Source organism: Adiantum capillus-veneris, chromosome 13 (genome assembly GCF_014529385.1).
Source record: "Adiantum capillus-veneris isolate H3 chromosome 13, ASM1452938v2, whole genome shotgun sequence".
Taxonomy (NCBI): domain Eukaryota; kingdom Viridiplantae; phylum Streptophyta; class Polypodiopsida; order Polypodiales; family Pteridaceae; genus Adiantum; species Adiantum capillus-veneris.
In genome coordinates, this window is record NC_140943.1 from 40447498 (window position 1) to 40460130 (window position 12633).

A 12633-nucleotide genomic window follows, 5' to 3' on the forward strand; every position below is an offset into this window, starting at 1 on the left:
AGGTGAAGTCTCTACTATAGAGCCTTCACCAAGGGAAGGAGAAAGAAGTGAGTCTCCCAATACTTCCGAAGATGTGGCTCCAAGAAGATGGCAGCCTTAACAATCTGAAACTCCCCCCAAGAGGGAAAGATCACCGCAAAGTCCTCCTCCTCGTTATCACAAAAGGGAAGAGAGGTACCAAAAGAAGGAAAAGGAGAGAAAGAGGTCACCCTCTTCTCCATCTTCATCACCTTCCTCATATTCCAATGAAGGTAGAGGCTCTTCTCTCAAAGAGCCCAAGAGGAAAGGCCATCGCCAGTCCTATCCGTTATCGATAAGGTCCAAGAAGCTGAAGAAGTTCAAGGAGGGAGGAAAGAACACCACCTTCCTTACCTATGATGGCACCTTTGGTGCTACAGACAAGATCTTGGCCTTCATCCAACAGTTTAATGCGGCCTTTGGTGATGAGGGCTTCACGGATTCCTCTAAATTGCATCAGGTATCTATGCATTTCCAGAGCTCCGCTCGTCAATGGTGGGCTAGCCTACGAGCCCAAAGAAAAGCTCCAAGGACATGGAAGGCTTTAAGAGCCTCCATCATGAAACAGTTTGTGACAAGCAACACTAAAGACAATGTCCTCATGGAATGGAAAAGCTTGAAACTCTCTCCCTATGAGTCTATCCAGAAGTATGTAGATAAGTTTTGGGATTTATTTCTCAAAGCCACTGTCTACAAAAAGATAGACTTTGGGGAGCAAAAGCAACATTTCTATGCGGGTCTTTCTGAAGAGATGGCTGAGTATGTTAACCCTCAAAGGCCTAGTACCATAATAGCGGTCATACACCATACTATGGTGGCCTCTCAAATCAATTTCCAACTAGTGGTTAAGAGAAACTCTAAGCCCATAGAAGTGAAGGATCAAAATGAGCCTAGAGGGAGGAATAATGCTCAAACTTCCTCCAAAGGCAACTCTAGCAACAACGATAACAAAGCTAAGGAGAAAGGAGTCTACAAAGGTAATAATAGACTCTCTCCAATAGAGCTAGAGTATTATTGTAAGTATAACAAATGCTACAAGTGTGGACAGCAAGGGCATGTCTATCGTGCTTGTCCCCAAAGAAATGCACGCAACGAGTCGCCTTGAGTTTCTATGCTGGAAACTCCAAAAGAGGATGCTCATAGCAAAAGGCTTTCAATTTTCCTATGATAGGAGATATGTACATACATGTTTATGAGTTGGGTAGCATCCTATCCCTTGTAAATATGCATGCTTTCACAAGTTAATGAAAATCTCTATTTTCATATACATGATTTCTGTTAGAAAGTCTGTAAATGAATTTAATGTTTCAACCAGTAACAATAAAAAAAGACGGGAATCAAGAGGAATTAGAGCTGTCTAAATTCCTAAATGGATTCCAAAATGTTTTATTGATAATACCCCCGTGATCTATCTCCACAACGAGGGGACAATGGCCATGCAATGGAGCTTCTACCACAAAGCTCACTGCCTAATAAGCCTCCTTATTGAGATTTACAAGCTCCACAAGAGGATTTCAAAAGGCAATAGCATGAACTGGTATGTTTTGAGAGAGATTAGGCTTTCTTCTAACCAAAAGAAAAGTGAAATTTTCAAGAGATTCAATGATTAGGTCACATTATCTCTAAAGGTGGTATCTGTATGGATCCACAAAAGGTAGAGGTAATAAAAAGATGGCCTAATCCAAGGAGTCTACATGAGTTGCAAAGCACTAAAGGTAGGAGTGCATACTAGGGATTCCTCATAGGAAAAATTCATGCTTATAGCAGGTCCAATACATGACTTAACAAAAAAGAACGTTAAGTATACATGGACTGCAAAGAGAGCAAAATACTTTTGAAAAGTATAAAGAGAAACTTATCTCTAAACTTATGCCTACACTATGGGATCTCTCAAAGCTATTTGAGGTCCAATGTCTAGATGATTGCCTTCGAGCAAAACTTTGCTTCAAGAAGGGAATGCCATAGCATACGATATTCAAAGACTCAACTCCAATGAGCGACTATTGGACAAGTACAAAAGGACCTACGAGCTGTTTTATATGCCCTAGACACATGGAAGTACTTCTTGTGGACTCCATCCATGATGCAAACCAAGATCTCCGACAATCAAATGAGGTGGGTAAATTTCTTTTTGCAATTTTATTTTTACATTGCTCACATTGCTGGCAAGCACAATCATGTAGTCAATGCACTTTCACGATGGCCAAGGTTAGTGCACCGTTTTAGCAGAGCCTTTGCTGATATTCAACATTATTAAAAGTGTGTGGAACTTCTCATCCGAAGGGATTCTTTTTCACGGACATGCAAGGAGATTGTGCAAAGCTACAACACTGAGTTACGCATGCAGCCCATCAGCCTCGAAGGACTCAAGGAGCCATAGAGTCATCCTTGGTGGGTTTATTTGAGGATACCAACTTGTGTGCCATCCATGCCAAGCATGTAACAGCTATAAAGCAAAAAGATTTGGCACTAGCCCGTCAGATACAACAAACTTGTAGCTAGTAATATGTACAGCAACACCTTTTTGCAAGGGATATGTAATGACTTCAAATTTGGAAATATAATGATGCTTACTCATTTTGGAATGTGTCGCTTCTTAAGTCATTTAAGCTCTTTTTATTTAATTTGTGTTCAATATATTTTTATAAGTCTAACGTACATTGTCGGGTGGTTCTTGCACACCATGCCATTGAACACGGAAGGGGAGACGGGGAGTTGTGGATGAGTATTTTTTTGGCTACTGCTACAAAACCTTCACAATAGGCTTCAACTGCCATTAATTGAATGCACACATAATATCTATTTTGGCCAAAATTGATGTCTTGTGGACAAGGGTTTTTAATAGTGTTTGGAACAAAACAAGCATATCTAGTGCCTTCCAAATGTCAAGCAAAGGCATTTTGGTTGTCTCTCAATCTTTCACAGGTACAAAATGTTGGGAAGGCACTTGTAGAAAAAAACACGTCAGTGATTACTTTGTTGGGTCTTATTTGCCAGTTGAAATACACACATATTATTTGTTTTGGCTATGGTGGTGCAAAAGGCCCCTATTCACAAGGCAGCAAGTTTGGGCCTTATGTGTATTTCAACTGGCAAATAAGATCCAACAAAGTAATCACTGACGGTTTTTTTGCTACTAGTGCCTTCCCAACCTTTTGTACATGTGGAAGACTGAGAGACAACCAAAATGCCTTTGATTGACATCTAGAAGGCACCAGATATGCTTGCTTTGGCCCAAACAGTGTTAAAAACCCCTGTCCACAAGACATCAATTTTGGGCAAAATAAGTTCAAAATTGGTGCCTTGTGGATAGGGGCTTTTTGCAGTTTTTGGGACAAATCCAGTACAACATTAGCATTAAGAATAGCATTTGACAGCTAATGACACATCTTGTGGCAATTACTTGCCTTTACATTGACCCCTCCATATGGCAAGTTGGGACCCTTGACATCGTCACATAGATAGAGATTGACCCACAAAGCACTTGCACAATCATAGTTTTTAGATTTATCTAATGAACACCAAGTCTTTATACCAAATAAAGATTCAAGGTAGCTAATAAAACTCACAATAAACTTGCCCATTCAGAACTAGAAAATTAAATCTCATTGAAATGAATGTATTTACACCAAATTGTAAGTTAAGAGAGGAAAGTAAAACTGATATTATATTGATATATGAAATTACAAAAGGGGCTCATTACATAGGAGGCACTGAGAAACTTCCCTACGTCTTGCTTCAACATTAGGTAAAATGGAAGTTAGGACTGAGACCACGCCACAAAAACCTATGCCAAAAGTGGCCATTGCAAGGGATTTGTCTACAAGAAAAGCTACTTGCATAGTAGACAAGCACAAGATCTTGTTGAGAGCCTTCAATACCCACAAAGAAACATTTCCATCAAGGGAGAAATCTTTGTGGATAATGCAGATGTCGCCCATGGGTACTTTGCTGATGTATTTTGCAAGTGCTACTTCTGGGCCAAAAACATTGCTCTCTCCAGCCTTGCAAGCTACCCGCTCCTCCATGTCCAAAATATCCTACAAACATTTGTGTTAGGAAAATACATTGGGATGGCCAATTACACAAGGAAGACAATTACCACTTGCTTGTTGTCGTCGTCGTCGTCCATAGTTGGTGTAAGGTAAAGGTTGAGGGACGATCTCCTCTCATCAACAATGTTTGTGGCATCAGAGTCAAGTGAGTCAACATGAAGAGGTTGTTGATTTTCCACAAGCTTGGCTTGGGTTGCCAAGAACTCCTCCTATATGACAATTGCCTGCTCTGCAACTGCAATATTTGAAGTGACGAAGGCAATTATGTCAAAACGACTATGATCACTAACTTGCATAGTTTTAGAGACATCATTTTGCATTGTAATATGAATGCCAAATGCCACAAGATTACCTTCAAGGCTTTGTAGAGGTATCCATTTCCCAGTCTTACACATCCACCACTTGTAGTGGAAGCGTATATACAAAGTTGTGCAAACTTTAAAGTACCATATCCAAAGCCCCTAGCTTGTGAGATCACTAACTTGCACAATTTCAGAGACATCATTTGGTATTGTAATATGAATGTCAAATGTCACAAGATTTCCTTCAAGGCTTTGTAAGGTATCCATTTCCCTGTCTTACACAAGATTTCCTTCAAGGCTTTGTAAGGTATACATTTCCTTGTCTTACACATCCACAGCCACAGGTGGAAGTGTATTAAAAAATGATATTACCATAACAACACTATGAGGTGGGTGTGGGTGTGTTGAAGAAGATTTTTCTTTGTAGTAGCATTGATGGTTGCACATTGAGAAGCATCATGACATCAATGTCAACATAAAAATCTTGAAAGAAAATTCTTATTGCTCGCCAAGTTTGATGGAAATATATTTACATAGACATCAAATGGCCCAAAATAAACATACTAGCATACTTGAACACATAGGTCAACTCAATGTATATGTCTATTGCAACAACAAAGAGAAGCAACTTACAGTTAGGTGGAAAAATTTGGATTAGTGTGCCCCAAATGCATATTAGGCATTGAATACACATGTTGAATAACAACCACCATCCCATTGATCATATGGTCTTTGAACCCAAGAAACCTCCCTTTCCAATCTTGAACACGATGAGTCCCAATGGCTGCAGGTTGCATGAATACCCAAGCGCCTTTACAGAACACTTGAGGCACCCACTCCCCATTAGATTCTCTGGTGTTGTACAAGACAACCCTTTCTACCTCATCTTTTGGTTTTCTGTGAGTAGTAGAGTTTGGCATTTCTATAGAGAGGAAGGGGCTACAATAAGAGGGTTTGATAGTGGTTTTGAATGAGCTAGAGAGGAAGGAAGAAGTAAATGTTTTTGGAGAGACGGAGATACAAAGGATTAAACCTTCAATGGAGAACCTTCGAGTGCAATACTACAGCCATGGCAAGGAGATAAGAGGTGGTTGATACAGTTTTTCTAGGTGCTCCAGCCATGGGAAGCCTGTAGATGATGATCTAAGAAGGTGTACTTGAAAGGGTAAAAAAGGGCTAGAGAAGTTTACCCCAATGTTGCAGCCATATCCATGGATAGCTTGTAGATGACGAGCTATGAAGCGGTAGAAGAAAGGTTAGAAGAGGTGTTTGGTAAAGTCTCCACAAGTGTTGCAGCCATGGAGACCTTGGGGAGAGAGGACAGTGGAGGTGTAGACGAAAATTGGAAAGCACATAGAGAGAGAGAGAGAGAGAGAGAGAGAGAGAGAGAGAGTTTAGATTGTGAGCAGCTATGGAAGCTTCCATATGAGTTGCAGCTATGGAAAGCTTCCATATTTGCTGCAACCATAGCCATGGATATCTTGTAGATGATGGGCTATGAAGTGGTAGAAGAAAAGGTAAACGAGCTGCTTGGTAAAGTTTCAACGAGTGTTGTAGCCATGGAGATCTTGGGGAGAGAGGACAGTGGATGTGTATATGAAAATGGGAAAGAACGTAGAGAGAGTGTGTGTTTATATCGTGAGCAGCTATGTAAAGCTTCCATATGTGTTGCAGCTATGGAAAGCTTCCATATCTGTTGTAGCTATGGAAAGCTTGGGGGGGGGGGGGGAGAGAGAGAGAGAGAGAGAGAGAGAGAGAGAGAGAGAGAGAGAGAGAGAGAGAGAGAGAGAGAGAGAGAGGAGGAGGAGGAGGAGGAGGAGAAGGTAGAATGGAGGGTAATGGCTGAAAAACGCAAATTTTGGTGAAAGAAAATAGATTTTTGACCATGTATTTGGTTAGGGGATCTTTTGGGGAGTGAAAAGTGCGATTTAGAGATTTCTATTTTTTTTTGAAATTTTAGGGTTACTTTATGGCCGCCCATGAAAATGGAGGGAACCCCCCCCCCCCCCCCCCCCCCCCCCCCCCCCCTTTTTCTCTCTCTTTCTAGGGGACAAAGCTATAATGAGGGGAACAAATAGGCCCCCATGCCCCCTCCTACCCTACTTTTTTGAGGCTATAGATGTGGCCACCACCCTCTTCCTATTGGTCCATGCTTAATCACCCCTTAAGCTAAAGGGCCCTTTTCGGCTTCATATTTTTCCTAATGACACTAGAAAGGTAGAGCCCAAGCATGAAATGGTAGAACTCCAATCCATTTTTCAAATGAGCAGAACAAGAGAAAATAAAGGCGCCGATTTGTAACGATGTAAATTCAAAAGGGCTTTTACTTGGTAAGTCTAATGTGCTTCCTTCGTTTCTTGGCAGCCACTTGGCATGGTCTAGGTCATTACTTTGGACCCAAATCAACAGTTGAGAGCCTCACATAAAGAATCTCATGTGCTATGTTGAAACATTATCTTGCATTGTTTATTAGCATGTCACATAGTAAAAATAAAGCTTGTGCTTTTTGTTAAACATGCATGTATTGAAAAGGCACTTTGTCTACGGTCGTGAAAAGCTTCCTGAGGACTTCGTCTAAAGGTTGTGCACCTATAGGATTCATGTTATTCTCAAATTGTATGGGCTTTCTGCCCAATCTATACACGGTGAGGACCAAGAAGGGGGTCACAATTCAACAATTCAGGATTGAACCATTGGGATGGCAATACTTAGGAAGAGAATACATGTAACATTTAATACACTAGTAACTTGTGTGTAGCGGAAAATGATAACATAGTGAGCATTTCATAAAGAACAAGTTCCTAATGAGCATAGAGAGAGTACTTGGTTGGAGAAAGCAACATAACAATTACACCTAGCTAGTTTGGCTAAGACAATACTTGAAGAGAGAGAGAAATAGAACAATTGACAACAGTTGAGGACCGGGTTTACATGGAGCCGGTTTGCCCTCCAAAAAGGCTTTTTATTATAGCTTCTCCCATCAAGGGAGAATTTTATACAATACAATCTTTATGTTCCTTGACAAACTCGTTGGTGCATGAAGATGGAAGCTTCATGCACCAAATTATGCTTGAAAAACACACCTAGTGGGCCTAGCCTCAGTCCCAAGACCTCACACACCTTCAAAGATGGTGAGAGCTAGCAAGGAGTGAGAAAAAATGAAGAGGAAGTAGATGTATATTACAATAAATAAGTATTCTCCTCACATAATCACTCTTACAGCATAGCTTAGCTTAGTAATTAGCATGGTAGAGGAGATGAGCATGCCATTGAAGCTTGGCTCTTGGTTGGACTTGCATTCCATAGCCAACTGGTCTAGGCCTCTACTTCTCAATGCTTGGAGAAGGAGATGGAGTTCTTGATCAACATATGAGTCATATGTGTGTGTAGAAATATTAGTTAGCACCAAAATACCAACTCTCTCTCTTCTTGATCGACCCCTCTTCCCATTTTCTCTTTTTGGCTTCCCATTGGCTCCTGTAGAGCTTAGCCAGTAGCAATTAAGAAGCATAGTTGATAGACTTGTGACAAGTGTCTCCCTTTCCCCTTTTGTGAGAGCTTTAGGTAATTAAAATAATTTATTTAAACTCTCATTGGACCTTTTTGTCTTCTGGCCCCAATAGGAATCAAGCAAGCCATTGGGCTGCTAAATGCTCATTATACCCCTTGGTAGACTGTCCAATAGTCTTCTAAGGAGCTTAATTTCTATTGGTTCTTTTATCAAGAACTTTTAAGTTGATTATATTAATTTTACTCTAGTCTAATTCTCATTGGTCCACCTCTATGGCCATCCAATAGGATTTGAGGGGAGATTGGGGGCATCTGGGCTAGGAGCCTGCCATGTGTCCATTATTCCCTTTGTGTAAAGGGAGAGCTTGGGAGTGTGTGTGTGTGTGTGTGTGTGTGTGTTTCTCTCTCTTCTCCTACCTTTAGGGATCATCCCCTCCTTCCTAGGGATGTGGGTAGACTTTTTAGTCTTCCCCATAACCATCCAATTTTCCCACTTTTGGCCATTGGACTTTTTAATTAATTTTTGGAACCTTAGCCTATCGTAGTCTTAATGGAGCTGAACCTTAGGTCTTTTAAGCTCCATTGATGCACATTGCTCTTTTGGAGACTGTTCCCCTTTGGATCTCTATTTTCCCTCCTTTGGATCCCTATTATGACCGGTTTGGCAACCTTACCGATATTGTAGCTTTTACTCCCCTAGTACCTCCCCATATTAAATGATCAATTTAACATGAGAAATCATTTGGGAGAATTAGATTTTAGTTTTTATGACGTTACCTCTCTCTTGAAATCATAGGTCCTCTACTATGAGATAGAGAAGATAAAGCCTAGTCATTAGTTCGTTTGCTATGGGTAGAGGATCTCTATTTGACCCTACGACACCATTCAAGAATGGCTGAGTAGTCCATTTGGTGCATGAGAGCCTTAGCTGCCACAAGCATGTTTGCACATTAGTCCGTATCAATCTTCCATAGAAGAGTGAGAAGCTCTACTTGGTGTTTCAGCGACGTCGTCTCCACAAACATGATCCTAAGCATGCATACTTATTAACATTTGTGCACAATAAAGAAAAAGAGAGTTTGTTCATTTATACATATTCACATTTTCTTACTCTAGGAAATCATTGTTGTAAGCATTGACAAGGTTTATGTTATCTTTTAATTGTATGCCTTGCATCCATCTAGCATCTTCAAACGAATAATTTTTAAACTTGATAAGATATCGTCGGATATTCTTACCACCTCTTAATACCTTATCTTCGTGTTGGAGAATGGACTTGGGCTGCAACACCTCTTCTTGGTCCTTGATCTCTGGTAGGTCTTCAATGGTTGCTTCTTGAGGTGTCTCTCCTTTGTAAGGCTTTAGTAGGCTCATGTGGAAAGAATTGTGTATGAGCCAATGGTTGGGCAACTTGAGTTGATAGGCCATCTGATTGATCAACCTAAGAATCTGAAAGGGACCATAGTACCTTTCTGCTAACTTAGCATAGTACTTTTGGTGTCCCGTAGGATTCTTTCCCATCATGTGCCTTAATCAAGCCTTGGGAAACTTAATCAAGACCCAATCATTTTGTTTAAAGGCTACAGACCTTATGTGCTTATCAGCAGCAGTCTTTTGCCTTTGCTGAGAGATGGATATAGCATCCTTAATATTTTGGAAAGATTCTTGCAGGTTTCAACTATATTCATCTGCAATGAAGATCTTCCCATGTACTTTGAGTAGCAGGGGACTTTTTGATCTTCCCTCCATAACCTCAAGGGGTGTTTTTTCCATGGAAGTACGTTTCACTGTAGTTGTGAAAAAGGGCACCACTCATCAAAGAGCAGATCATTTGTCAAGGATTATTTCAGGAGAACCACCTAAGGGAGTAGACAATGATCTACCAGATGCATATCTATTCTCCGTGGAATGATAACTCGATGGTCGGAAAATATGGTATCATTGATGACCATAGCTCAAGTGGGTTCGCAAATACCACTTCCTATTACAACTGGATTAATTGAGTAATCGACTATGTATCAATTACTAGTTGGAAGGCTTTACAAAATAAATCAAGATGGAATACTGCTTTTATGAATTAATCCTAAGAAAAAAAACTAATAAATAAGTCAAGCACATATAACCATAGTAGGACTTCACTTTGTGGAAGACCAAACTATGCAATGGATCTTGAGACTTGGAGTATTTTGGCCAACTATGAGGAGGGGTGCTCACTCATTTGTAGAAAAATTTTCTCAATGTAAAAAACAAGCACCCATACCTCATGTGACATTGTTCCAAATATCACTTCTTCCTAAGTGGAGTAACTATCTAGTTACTTACTTATCAAGCCGAACATTTCCTGAGGATATGAGCAAATGCTGCCAAAGAGAAATTGAAATTGAAGCAAGAGACTATGCTCTTATTGGAAACCAATTGTATTGGAGAGTTAAGGATCAACATTTGCGTCTTTGTGCAAATGAAGACGAATATATTCCCATTTTAGAACAAGCACATGCTAGATTAGCTGGAGGTCACTTCTCCAGTGAGACCACCACAAGAGCAATCTTAATGGTAGGCATATGGTGGTCAACACTTTTTGTAGATGCCAAAGAATATGTTTGAAGATGCGATGCATGTCAACGAGGTAAAATGCCAACCCGTGTAGATAGCATGCCCTTAAAACCAATGATGGGGGCTAGAGCTTTTTCAAAATGGGGTATAAACTTTGTTGGGCCAATACAGCCACCTTTTTATAGAACCCAAGCTCAACATATCATTGTAGTTAAGGACTATTTGACTAGGTGGGCAGAAGCTAAAGCAACTCAAAGGAATGATGCCAGAACCACAGCCGCATTCTTATATGAGTACGTGCTCACAAGATATGGACTGCCAATAGAAAATTTCTATGATAGGAAAACTCATTTCCTCAATGAGGTAATTGAGTATCTGCTTAATGAATTTATGGTCATCTATAACAAACCAGCTCCCTATCACCCACAATCAAATGGACCAGTTGAGCATACAAATAAAATTCTTAGCTCGGTATTAAATAAAGTGGTTAGTTCAGGACGGACATATTGGGAAATGAATCTCCATGCCACTCTATGAACTTATCGAGTTTCATTCAAGACAGCTTTAAATACTACACCCTTTAATATTGTTTATGGTCTTGATGCCATACTGCCAGTAGAATTTCTATTGCCAACACTAAGGGTAGCTAAGGATCTTGAGTGGATTGGACATGAATTGTTAGAGAGACTTGAAGATTTAGAAAAGCTTGATTGAGCAAAGGCTAATATCTATAGCTCACATCTATGCACAAAAGCGGAAACTAAAACAATTTTTTGATTCCTATCTAGTTACAAAAATCTTCAAAAAAGGGTACTTAGTCTTAATCTATTCCCTTAAGAAACACATTCCCAAGTTTAAGAAAAAGGGAAACTGACCGTTTATCATTGAAGATGTATCTCCAAGTGGAGCAGTTAAGTTGTCCACCCTCGATGGTGAACCAATGGCTAATTGGATTAGTGGATGTTGTTTAAAGAAGTACAATTTTCCACTAAACAATGAATTGCTAGAAAAGATGCATGCAACAAAGCAAAGAAAGATAAAACGACAACAAGTCATTGATGGAGCCTAAGAGGAAGCTCAACTTTGAGTACTCAAAGGAAAGCTGCTCTTAAAAATCAACAAATACCTATTCCCATCAACACTCTGGAACTAGATGACCGACTATGGGAATTACAAAAAGATGTAGTGTCAACTAATGATGAATGCTTGGATGGAATGGACCTTCGCATCAAAGTACGGCTGGACAATCATAGCACAAATGCATTGATTGATACAAGAGCTTGAGTAAATGCACTCAGTTATTCCACGTACAAGAAAGCAACGAGTCAGTCTTTGACAGCAGGAATATCGACTATTAAAGGATGCGACAAGAACCCAACACCGACATTGGGAGTAGTCAACTTAAATGTGATAGTACATGGATGTTCATGCCCTCATCAATTTATATGCTTACCAAATGAGCACATGAATGAGACAATGATTCTGGGAATCTCATGGATACGAACTTACAAGGCAGTACCAGATTGGGATACCAACCAGCTCAAGCTAACACCTAAAGGCAGACAACTCATTATTCCAATTGCAGCAAGCAAGGAGGAATGGAAAGGAGGTTACCAGGCAGAGAAAACCACAAAGCAATCAATCTTCTCCATCCGACAAGAAAATGCTACAAGTAGCATGCAAGGAGTCATGAAAATTTGGGTATCAAAAGCACAGCTTAAGGACAAGCCGATTCAAATTTGGGTGCCCAAAACATCACCTACTGTACCAAAGATGATTCCAAGGTTCAAAACACAAAGAGAAGCATCTTCAAGTAGGAAACCTAAAACAAAATGGATTTGGAAGATAAAGGAGCACTTATCTTCTCCGCAAAACTGTAAAACCGATGGATCAATGGAGAGTTAAGTCTCAAAAGACTCAACCACAACATTCTGACCAAAGCAAACCAAGATATCAATGGCGGGTAAAAGCTCGACAACCATCATTATTAATACCAAAAGCTCAGGAGATCAGTGTGCCAAAGCATCCTGATGGTACAATCAAGCAACGAGCACACATGTTACAAGAATTGCTCTTTGGAAGACAACAAAAGAAAACCTCGACATCAGAAATCCTTGAGTTAATTAATCAAGACCCACCTCATGCACAATATCATGGTTTAAATTGCATTGATCTTCAAAGCATGGTAGAGTTAG